This window comes from Adiantum capillus-veneris, chromosome 10 (genome assembly GCF_014529385.1).
Source record: "Adiantum capillus-veneris isolate H3 chromosome 10, ASM1452938v2, whole genome shotgun sequence".
Classification (NCBI taxonomy): Eukaryota; Viridiplantae; Streptophyta; class Polypodiopsida; order Polypodiales; family Pteridaceae; genus Adiantum; species Adiantum capillus-veneris.
In genome coordinates, this window is record NC_140940.1 from 49142371 (window position 1) to 49155048 (window position 12678).

Sequence of the window (12678 nt, forward strand, 5' to 3'; positions counted from 1 at the left end):
GACTTTATTTTCCCAGCCTAACCTAGGCTCTAATACCAGGTGTGAGGTCCCCACCCCGTCGTATCAAACAACGGATCTGATGGTAAACCTGGTGGCCACTAGATCTATAGCGAAAGAAAACAAAATGGTTCAGGGTTCAACTAGCGGACGATCTCTTATCACAAGGTGAGTCGAGTTCGAGCCTGCTAGCAATGAGATCTAGCTCCACCTCGCAGGGGAAGCGTACTTAATTATCTAGAGATCCTAAGACCCACCTTCCAAGAGGAGAGAAACCCCGAGTGCCTTTTTTCCCATGTTTCAGAGGCACGTACTCTCAAGGATTCGCCGCTCTAGGGGCAATGAGTAATACTAATATCGAGTAAGCACTATGGGGACAGAGAGTTCCTGACCAATCGGGACCACCCATCTCGTAGGCTTTGGCAACCTGAGCCAAGCCCCCACTTTCCACCCCCACACTCACACTTCCTCGTGTGACCTAATTACTACCACAAAGGTTGTTCAACATAGATATTCCTTGTTTAATTTCGAATCACATGGTTCGTTAAAACAACCCTTCAACCAGTATTGCAAACAACACCAAGACAGAATTCTAGTAAAAATTCTACTCAAACTTATTCATAAAAATTCCAATGTCCTAGAGGTACAACATCCCCCCTCCAGCGAGAGTTCACTCCTCCCGTTGTCGCCTAGCTTCCAATACAACTAGGTATGTCCACCGCATAGAAAGCATGTCATGGACACTCCCACCGCATAGAAAGCAAGTCGTGGCTATCCACCGCATAGAACGCAAGTCGTGGATTCAAGAGCCCTTAACGAGGAACTCTGCCCCCTTTGATCAGTAGGGGGGGTCAGGACTGATTCAACATTGGAAATAAAATGAACATGTCGAGCTAAATTTTTCCTAGCAGACATTCTTTCCTCTTGCAAACAGCATACCCATCAAACATTACCTTCCTACTTTAGAACTTAATGTACAATGATTTCGATGCCGAGGTTTCCGACGGATTTCTCCAACATGTTTGGGGATATGAGCATTCCTAACTAGCGCATGCAATGTTAATTTAAACAACTTGAATAGAAATATGATCTACCTCTTCCACTTCTTCATCGATGGCCCGTGAGATGGCCGGTACTTGTTCCTCCATGGGAGACTTCCCCTTTCCGTTGACATTGCTCGTTCCTGCTTCGCGATCATGGGCACGACCGAAGCGCGTCCTCTTAATCGGGGCCATTTCTCACTACTTTAAATGATTAGCTTGGAGAAAGAGCTAAGGTTCACAAGCATCATAACAGTCCAATGGATAGATTAGTGACATCAATTAATCCGTCCTATATGAGAGTCTAGATTTCTTTCATAAAGCAATCATTAAGAATGGCACATAATCCTATGGGAACCGGCTCTAAGATAATTACTCGGCTTACATGATCAAGAATAATTAGGATTTCACTATTGGAATTACCAGAGAATTGGATTAAGTATGATTAAACTATTTCCTAGCAATCTAGATGATGTAGATTTACCCTAGGCATATGTGTGAGGAAAAACCAATTCTTAGAGACTTATTGACGGATTAATTTCTCCTTAATTACGTCTTAATGCATAAGAGAAATGAATTCAATTAAGCTACAATGTTAATGAGTGATTACAATAGTGATTCTCTTCAATCTGCACAAATACTAGCTTACCGATTAATTACTATGCTATCTAGAGAGAGAAGATTCTCATAATTATGCTCTAATCATTAATCGAGAGTGAAGAATGGCTGATAATTCAGCTATGGAATGATGATTACATAATAGAGTACGAATAAGGAGAATTTAGAGAGTAGTCATAGAGATTTTCGGTTAGGAATAGGCATAATGTACGAGTAATTTTTGGTGGTAGAGAAAGGGATTTTCAGATGGCATTAATTAAACTGTCGTTACCCTGATTAAGAGCTGGTAATCTTCTCGGTTTTCTGATCTAATCGAGCTTCTTGAGATGAAAATTCGGCAGCACCTCCCTCCTAGCTTCTTCTTCAAGAGGTGTGTGATTCGGCAGCACCTCCCCAATGTATGCGGGTGTGTGTGTGTGTGATCATAAGTGTGTGTGTGTGTGTGTATGCAGGTCTTTAAATAGGCTCCTTTAGGCTGAGAATCGATCTGGGTTGCTAAATGCATCTGGGAGCTTCTCCAGTTAAGCATGGCAAGTCCAGTTCTCTGCCCACCAAGTGTCAGGTTGGCTTGGTTAACTGGTTTTGAGACTGAGTTGCACGCTTGGCAGCTTTCCCAAGACTCCCACAAAGCAAGAGGGCACCCCCTAGATGCTAAAGCTGATCTGGGGTGGCCTGGGACCTGTTCCCACACAGTCCCCGGCCCCCGGTGCCTCCCCGGACAATTTTTAGGAAATTTGGTTCTAGGCTAAAACGGGTTATACAAATCGGATTTTGATGCCGTAAATTGCCATACGAAGCTCTAACTAAGGCGTACTGGCCCGAGTACCTGCCATATTTAGCAGCCCCCGGGGTCCGAAAAATGCATTTTTTCCAAATTCGGGGTACGGGTGCAGATTTTCGAGACGGTCGAGACTGGACGGGTCGGGTGACCAAAAATTGACTATTTTTAGAATTTTTTCACAAAAATTATTTTAATTCACATTTTGAAGCTTTATAACATTCTAAACATCATGGCACTGACAGAATCTGGAAAACTGCTAAAAATAGTAACTTATTCCATTGTATTCATTTCGTGGTACAAGGGTGCTCTTGTGATCGGGTCAGAGACCTTACAACTTTGTTGGTTTTTCCATTGACCTCTTCCAACATTGTTTCCATGACCATAGTTTCCTCTTCCACCTCTATTGTTTCCACGACCTCTAGAGTAAAAAACCTGATCTCTGGAATTGTTATTTGATGTAGAAGGACCTGACTTGCCTAACTTCACCTCTTCTTGCAAACAAAGGTTTACTAACTCTTCAAAATCACGCATGTGTCCTCGAACAGATATAGATGTATCCAATGACTTGTATTCCGGTCCCAAACCATTCAATGTCACTGAAACTAAGTCATCATCTGGAACTTCAACATTAATGCTCGCAAGATCTTCCTGTATTTGCTTTATCTCTGTCACATAATCTGATATGGATCTATTTCCTCGCCATACACAATGTAACCTTTGCTTCAAGTGAACTTTTCGTGATTCTGTATTGGAGCTGTTCATTCTTGCTAGTATCTCCCATGCTTCCTTTGGAGATTGAGCCTTCTTCACATGTGGTATAAAGAAGTCACTAATGCATAGTGAAATCCAATGCATCACTTTCCTTGAATTCTCGATCCACTTCTTGTAAGCTTCTACTCCTGCTTGCCATGTTTTATGTGCTTCAACATTCTCTCTATTTGGTTCCAAACCAACCTCGGGACACTCTTGTTCACCTGTAATGTAATCCCATAAACCTTTGCCCATGATAAAGTTCTCCATCCTGTAAGACCATATGCTGTAGTTCTCTCTGGTCAGCTTCTCTCCAACAATCTCTGTGACTTGAGTTGAACTTTCTGCCATCTTCACTCTCTCAATTTCTTTCAAAGGATTTTGATAAAATTTCGGCAGAGTTTCGTTTGTATTTGGACAATATCTCAAGTGAAAATCTTAACCAAAGTGCTCATAAACACTGACAGAAAATCTCTCACTGCCAAAGGAAAATCCACTGACTCACTTTGCCACAAACTGACTCAATATTATGCATAAATACTCTAAAACAATGTCCACATGAACCTGTATGCAAATGCAATCCATACGCTGTCCTGTACCACATATCCATACATCCACCTTCTTCCCATAGTCGTAAACGACATATGAGGTCTTTCGCGGGGCTAGTCGGGGGTTCGCTCCAGTACCTAATCCACCTTGCCAAGGTACCAAAGCTCCCATGGCAAGGCTTCAAAAAACCTCACTCGACCCTCACAAAGGCTGCAGTTTTCCAAAATACATTGACCGCATATCCATACATAACCACAAAGTACTCAATATGACAATATAACCGCCTCAACTTCTTCCCACAACCTTTCTTACATAAGAGGCTGTCCATAACGGACCCACAACAACCAAACATAATCTTCGATAACACAATATCATGATGCAAAAGCTCTATGTCGCTCTCCGAAACCTGTGTAAATGCTGAATTCTTCACCTGTAACCTGTAAATCTATTGCCGAGTGCAAAACTGGACATCTCTTATGCTTGTGTGAACTAGCTGTTTGCTGTAGAAAATTGTAGATTTTGGCAAATCTGAGTATGCCAATGCATACGGAACGCCCAAAAACATAAAGATAGACTCCTGGATCACTGTATTCTGAGTTCGGGTGAGAGAGTTATGACCAAAAAATCTCTCTTTTTTGTTGTTTTCCAGAGCTGCAGAAACCTGTGTATTGACTGTAGCTCCTCAAACTGAGCTCTGATACCACTTTGTAGAGTGCCCAGGTGATGGACAAGGTAGGAAAGAAAACTACACACACACACCAACACACATCGAGACACACACACACACAATCGTTACCCTGTAGCAGCCATTCAACGAGCTGCTCTTCTCTTCTTCTCTTTTGAACTATAATCCAAAGTATATTTACAACATAGTGTAGTCAGTGTCCAGCCGCCCATAGCACAATGGAGATATTCTTTAACATCATATTCTTTAACAAATCACAACCAAAGTGCTCATAAACACTGACAAAAAATCTCTCACTACCAAGGGAAAATCCACTGACTCACTTTGCCACAGACTGACTCAATACTATAAACAAATACTCTAAAACAATGTCTACATGGACCTGTATGAAAATGCAATCCATACGCTGTCCTGTACCACCTATCCATATATGCACCTTCTTCCCATAGTCGTAAACGACATATGAGGTCTTTCGCGGGGCCAGTCGGGGGTTCGCTCCAGTACCTAATCCACCTTGCCAAGGTACCAAAGCTCCCAAGGCAAGGCTTCAAAAAACCTCACTTGACCCTCACAAAGGCTGCAGTTTTTCAAAATACATTAACCGCATATCCATACATAACCACAAAGTACTCAATCTGACAATATAACCGCCTCAACTTCTTCCCACAACCTTTCTTACATAGGCGGCTGTCCATAACGGACCCACAACAACCAAACATAATCTTTGATAACACAATATCATGATGCAAAAGCTCTATGTCTCTCTCCAAAACCTATGTAAATTCTGAATTCTTCACCTGTAACCTGTAAATCTACTACCGAGTGTAAAACTGGACATCTTCTATGCTTGTGTGAACTGGCTCTTTGCTACAAAATATTGCAGATTTTGGTAAATCTGAGTATGCCAATGCGTCGGGAATGCCCAAAAACATACAGATAGACTCCTGGATCACTATATTCCGAGTTCGGGTGAGGGAGTTATGACCAAAAAACCTCTCTTTTTTGTTGTTTTCCAGAGCTGCGAAAACCTGTGTATTGACTGTAGCTCCTCAAACTGAGCTCTGAGACCACTTTGTAGAGTGCGCATGTGATGGAGAAGGTAGAAAAGACGACTACACACACACACCAACACACATCAAGACACACACACACAATCGTTACCCTGTAGCAGCCATTCAACGTGCTGCTCTTCTCTTCTTCTTCACTTTGAACTATTATCCAAAGTATATTTACAACATAGTATAGTCAGTGTCCGGCCGCCCATAGCACAATGGATATATTCTTTAACATCATATTCTTTAACAAATCCCACTTCCCTCTTGTTTAGAGGAGGTAATATTCATTTCTAGTACGATTAATGAACCCATGTGTTTTAATACTAGGAATGTTTTGGTGCATCATTTAGGTTTAAGCTTTAATGGTAACCTTGGAATTACGGTTAAGTATTAATGGTAGTTATGCATCATAAAGTTAAGCTTCACAGGTAGATTTGCACTCCTAATCTAAGCTTTAATGGTAACTTTGCACTTAGGTGTAAGCTTTAGTGACTACCTTGTATTTTTAGGTTTAAGCTTTAATGGAAACCTCACAATTAGGGTTAAGTGATAAGAGTATCTATGCATCATAAAGTCAAGCTTCAAAGGTAGATTTGCACTCGTACGCTAAACTTTAATGGTAACTTTGCACTTAGGTGTAAGCTTTAGTGAATACTCTTCATCCTAAATCCCTTTCCCATTTTCCATGAGCCTCACATCGCTTCAAGAAGGACTTCAATCCCACTTCCCTCTTGTTTAGAGGAGGGAATATTCATTTCTAGTACGATTAATTAACCCATGTGTTTTTATACTAGGAAGGTTTTTGTGCATCATTTTAGGTTTAAGCTTTAATGGTAACCTTGGAATTACGGTTAAGTATTAATGATAGTTATGCATGATAAAGTTAAGCTTCAAAGGTAGATTTGCACTCCTAATCTAAGTTTTAATGGTAACTTTGCACTTAGGTGTAAGCTTTAGTGACTACCTTGTATTTTAAGGTTTAAGCTTTAATGGAAACCTCACAATTAGGGTTAAGTGATAAGAGTTCTATGCATCATAAATTCCAGCTTCAAAGGTAGATTTGCAGTCGTAAGCTAAGCTTTAATGGTAACTTTGCACTTAGGTGTAAGCTTTAGTGACTACCTTGTATTTTAGGTTTAAACTTTAATGGAAACCTTGCAATTAGGGTTAAGTAATAAGAGTATCTATGCATCATAAAGTTAAGCTTCAAAGGTAAATTTTCAATCGTAAGCTAAGCTTTAATGGTCACTTTGCACTTAGGTGTAAACTTTAGTGACTACCTTGTATTTTAGGTTTAAGCTTTAATGGGTAACCTCAAAATTAGGGTTAAACGCTAAGAGTATCTATGCATCATCAAATTAAGCTTCAAAGGCAGATTTGCACTCATAAGCAAAAACTCGCTTGTATTTTTTAAATAAACTTGGTTGGTAAATAATTAATGAAAGTAGGATTTAAGGTTGATAAATGAATGAACCTCGAAATTATCAACTAGGAATTAAAAAGGAATCTCGAAAGGTGTTAGGGATAGCCTATTGCAAAACATAGATTTAATTAGGAGTTTTGAAGATTGTCTGGAAATAACCGGAAACCAAGATGGATCTTCTTGGGGTCAATTTGATTGAAAGGCCGGCCCATTGAGATGATTCTCTTGGGAAACTTGACGGAGATTGGCCCTTTTTGGCTAGGGCAGCGTAACCGACAAGTTGTTATACCTAGGTCATTCATATATTTAATTAGGAGTTTTGATTGTTTAGAAATGACCGGAAACCAAGATGGATCTTCTTGGGGTCAATTTGATTGAAAGGCCGGCCCAGTGAGAGGATTCTCTTGGGGAACTTAACGAAGATTGGCCCTTTTCGGCTAGGGCCACGTAACCGGCAAGTTGTTATACATAGGTTAATCATGCCCAAGGGATAAGGGATGAAAGGGTTTTTTTTTTTTTGCCCGGTCGGGTGAAGTACTTGCGGTGTCTTACTGGAAATAGGCCATAATCAGGGTATGTCTTGATGCCAATAGTTGGATAAAAAGCTCATACTCAGGGAGGATGATGTGAATTTCATTAAGAAAATTTGTAAGATTTGATTGCTTAAAAAGGAACTGAAAAGCCTAGGAATATAGGGGCTATCCTGTGCATCTATCACCGGATGGTGCTATACCTCTCGAAATAAAATGCTTAGAAAGGAATGATTAAATTACTTGATGAGCCTTTCCCAAACACTTAATTCTGGAAAATAATGTGAAGGTGCTACCATTTTGATGGCTTGTAACCGATTATCTTGGTCCTGAATGGGGAGGCAAGATGAATTGGTTGAAACTAAATGTGTTGCATGATTAGTTAGGAAACTAGTTACAAGATAATTATATCAGATAAAGGAAAGGAAATGAATTAAAAGTTTCTAGATATAGATCTGGTGGGAACAACCAGATGAATTTCCCTAAACGAGGGTATGCAACAGATTGCATGTTGCTGAAATGGTTCAGTGGGTGGGCGGATCCGGAGAGTCAGATGGCCGAATGTTGATTTAAATTTTTTATGTTAAATGCTAGGATGACGTGGGATAAAATTGGGTAATTGGGGACGAGCGAGACCAGGTAGGATTGCAAGATCCCTCTTCTTAGGGGAAGTGATAACTGTCGTGCCTACTTGTCAGGAAAAAGGGGTTATCGCCATGAACCAAGGGAGAACAAGAAAGCAAGAGCAGATCCTCAAGTTAAAGATAAAGAGAATCAAGACTAAGGACCACGATTTTTGGTGCAAAAATCTTTCAAGGACAGATTGATTATGAGAAGCGGATAGAATCGTTGAATGAAGGGATGTACCCCCTTGGGTTGGCATTCGTGATAGACCGGAGTCCTGTCTGAGTGTCAATCCCAAGTGGGAGGGATACCTGCAGATAGATCTACTTCATTCCCTGGAACGGTCTGGAGGAGTGAGTAAGGTGAGTAGGGTCGAGTCTGGGTATGGCCCTCACAAGTGGTATTAGAGCCTAGTTTTGAATCTTGGACCTTGGAATTTGGAATTTTGGATTGAACATTAATGCATAAGAGAAAAAAAACCCAGTCTATTCTACACCCAAATTTCAATAATATATTACAAAAGGAAGTCTTGATGTTCCAATAAATTATTTAAAATTTTTCAAAATGGCTTGGGATCTGCCATAAGAAATTCAGCAGATTATCCGTGAGAGGATGGAAATTACTACGCTAGAGCACAGGCTCGCTATGCTAGAACATTTTAGGGAGCTCTTATGTCTAGAGACCTATACATGTCCCTAGGATTTAAGCAAGTGAAAAGTGTGAGTAAAGTTGGAAATGAACGATATAGAAATTTATGAAAGAATGGGTAATGCACTTGTGCAAAGACGCATGGAAGTGGCATAAATGAATGAAGACACATGCGCTTGTGGGAAGACACATGAAAGTGGCATGGATGAAACTTTTATTGAGCTTCACTTGTCATTATCCCTTAAGCTTAGTAATAAGGAGCAAGATTGGGTAAGGTAGCTACCACATGAAGAATTAATTTTTGGGAATCAACTAGAAGATAATTTTGAGTAATAATGAAGAAATCACGAAGTTCTTGTGATTAGCAACAAATAAAGCTATAAGTATATATAGCAAGACTCGTTTTGAAATTACTGATGTCTTGGAATATTCAAGAAGAAGAAGTTTATAAGATAGTCCAAAATAAATGGGGATAGCTAAACCAGAGAACACGTTAGTCATGTTAAGACACCTTATCAAACTTTTCTCTCCTAAGGAAAGTGCCATTTCTACTAAGAAATGGAGAACACGTGGATCGAATGGAGTTACACGGTTAACCCTATGGGGACGCGTACAACTGTTGAATAATTTATGGATTGCAATGATGAGAAAACGCTGGGATTGGGACCACAAAGATATGGTATGGTCCAATCTTATTTCCAGATTTTGAAAGTAAACTTCTACTTATAGCATCTCAAGACAAATAGAGAAGACAATAAATGAGATGTGTTTTAAAAAAAAACTCACAAGGAATCAAGATGGGAAAGTGCACTAGATAATATCATAAATATTGCAGACATTTAAACTCCAAAGAAGAATAAGAAAATAAACTTATGAGTTAGCCAAAAAACTCAAAGTTGGAATCTTTACTCAAGACTATCATAGACAGAAGACCCTACGCTGAAAGCACTAAATAGAGATGTCTTTAAGAATTTATTTTAAAGAGGAGAGACTGACATTTCAAGACAAGGCAGTACGAAGAATACTCAAATTTTTCAAAAAAGGGTTATTTCTTCAATTAAAACCAAAAAGGATTACAAGGGAGGCAGGAAGTAATTACAAGAGAGGCAAGAAAATTTACAGCTCCTTAAGATCCTCTAATATATGGTCACATAACCAAGTATCACAAGCACCGCATATATTAGGACGCTCACCCTCTGGAATGGTTCTACGAGAAACAACTTGAGAAATTTCTTGGGTATGAGCTGAGAAAAGAAAAGGACCTCTAAGAGGAAAACTCCAGATGGTATTGAGGAAAATCTTGGAATGGGGGATAAACTGTACAAGCGAGAACAACCTTGCGGAGAACCTAAGATCTCATGTCCTTTTGATGCAGTAGTGTCAAGGGCCAAATCCCAGAGCCTCTGTAACCATAGTAAGTCGAGTATTGTTGCGGAAATGGGCTCTACCTCAGAGAGTCACTCTTGTGAGATGTCGCCGTGTCTTCCATATTGTCTGGACAACACAAGAATTTGGTTGAGGGAAGAGGAGATATTTGTATCGCTCTAAGAACTGTCTTTTAACTGCCTCATCTGCACTCTGCAAGTGAGAGATGCATACAGGAAGAACCAAGTCTTCTTGCCAAGACGCAATCAGATAAGAAAATGACTAAGTTACAAGAGAGTGAATCTCGCAAAAAAATAAGAGGATAACAAGTGCTGATAAAGAAAGGATTACCAGTAGCTTATAAAGAGGAAGTAGCATATTGAAGAAGCCACAAACACGATTACTTATTCAAGAAGATAGCTTATTAAGAAATATTTCCCATGACTCTAATATTACATTAGTAGATTTTTGGGGATGAAGAAGTGTAAGAGAGAAGTCAAGTTGAAAGCGTTAACAAGAAGTTAAGTCGCAAGATGTATCCAAGAAGATTCATCAATTACGTATTTTATTCGAGTTGAGGACAACTCTTTCTTTTTTGTTGGGGAGAGATGTTGCCTTCAATAGACTCAAAGACCTCTTGACCAACAGTCCTGTCCTCATCAACCCTGACTAATTCACTCCTTAGATCTTCTTTACCTGAGGAAGTTCAACAAGAAATTTAGGTAGACCCTATTTTAGACCTCTTCTGCAAGAGATTCAAGCTCAAAGCGTGAGGAAACACTTAACTAGCTATACCTTAGCTGATGGTCTTCTTTACTACCTGGAAAGCTTCAACCCCTAGATATTCCTCAGATGAAGTGGGAATGTCTGAGTATGGACTTTGTTACAAGTCTTCCAAAGACAAATGAAAACTATGATTCTATTTTTGTCACAGTAGATAAGATCTCTAAGGTGGCTTATCTAATTCCAGTCAAGCAGACAGCCACCGCCATTGACATAGCCCAAGTATTTGTCAAAGAGGTAGTAAGATTACATGGAATCCCTGCAAGAATCATCAATGATCAGGATGCCAAATTTACTTCTAAGTTTTAGCAAGCCATGTTTTGATCTCTAGGTACCCAACTGAATCTCAGCTCAGCATATCATCTGGAGACTGATGGTCAAACTGAGCGAGTGAATCAATTCATTGAAGATATGCTTCGAGCATATTGTAACCATTAGTCCCAGCAATGGATCAAGTTTCTTCCCCTAGTTGAGTTTGATTATAACTCTTATCACCATCGCAGCCTCATAATGTCACCCTTTAAAGCCTTGTATGGTCATGAATATCTAGTCCCTCTTCGATTAGCCGACCTAGCTCTTCATGTTCCTGACGCTAAGTCTACCCTGGAAGAGATGGATCATGAACTTCTAGTCATTAGAGACAACCTGAAGAGAGCTAGTGATAGGAAAAAGAGAGCTAGTGATAGGAAGAAGATCTATGTTGATCTTCACCACTCCGCTCGAAGCTTTAGCGAAGGCAAATAAGTTTTCCTCAGAGTCAAACCCAAACACAACTCCTTAAAGCTAGGAAAATTTCGTAAGCTTGCATTTAGATATTGTGGACCTTTTGGAATCAAATCAATATCTCCTTTTTGTCCAAACCCTTGATCATATTTTTGTTGGTTCTTTGAAACAACTTATAACTATTCTTAAAGATATCGATGGCACTTTTGATGTAAATTTATTATGGAATTTAGGCATCTCTAGTCAGTCAATTCTTTTGAGATTCAAATCGTCTACAGTGTTTTACAAGTCTAATTGTTATGATACACAAATTATCTGATTACCAAGTGAAAGATGAGGCAGTAAGCAATAGGCATAAGAGAAATAAGGATGGAGGAAATAAATTGGGTACACAAGGAAGGAGATATTGCAAGATTAGTATGAAATGCTTAATAGTCAAGAACATGGTATGAGCTGGATGATATCAATAGAGGAATGAGTCAACGCTCAAAACGGAAAAAAGTTAAAGTTTAGGTAAGAATGGTAAGATTTTTACAAAGCGTATTGAGGCTAGATAGAGAGAAAAGTGAAGAAATGATCTTCAGAACTCACAAGAGAAACACAATTCGGTAACACCAAAGAAAAAATACCTAGTTGAGTAAGATCACATTCAGTAATTAAAGTAATCCCGAGTCATTAAGACTTATTTATGATTAAGACTTTTGAGTTAGTGCTGAAAATGGAGGAGAAGTGCATTATTCAAGGTCCATACCAGCTTCCCTCTCCTTTAATCTACATACCCTAAAGTTACTGATCATCTTCAATCATACGTTGACCAAAGATTGAGTCTGACTACTCTCTAAAGCATGTCCCGAGATGAGGACAACTCTTTCTTTTTGTTGGGGAGTTTATAAGGTCCCTCCCTAAACCCTAGAGCCATTCAGAACTTTTTCAGCCTAGAAAATAATTTAGAAAAAGAGAGACCAATAAAGAAGTCATGCGGACAATGAGACCTTACTCCAGATTGAAAATACAAGGATATTCCGGACAAGAAATTACATCATCCCTATATTTTTCCAAAAAGATTAAGATTATTTTTATACTTCTTCATCAAAAGCCGTGTGGGAA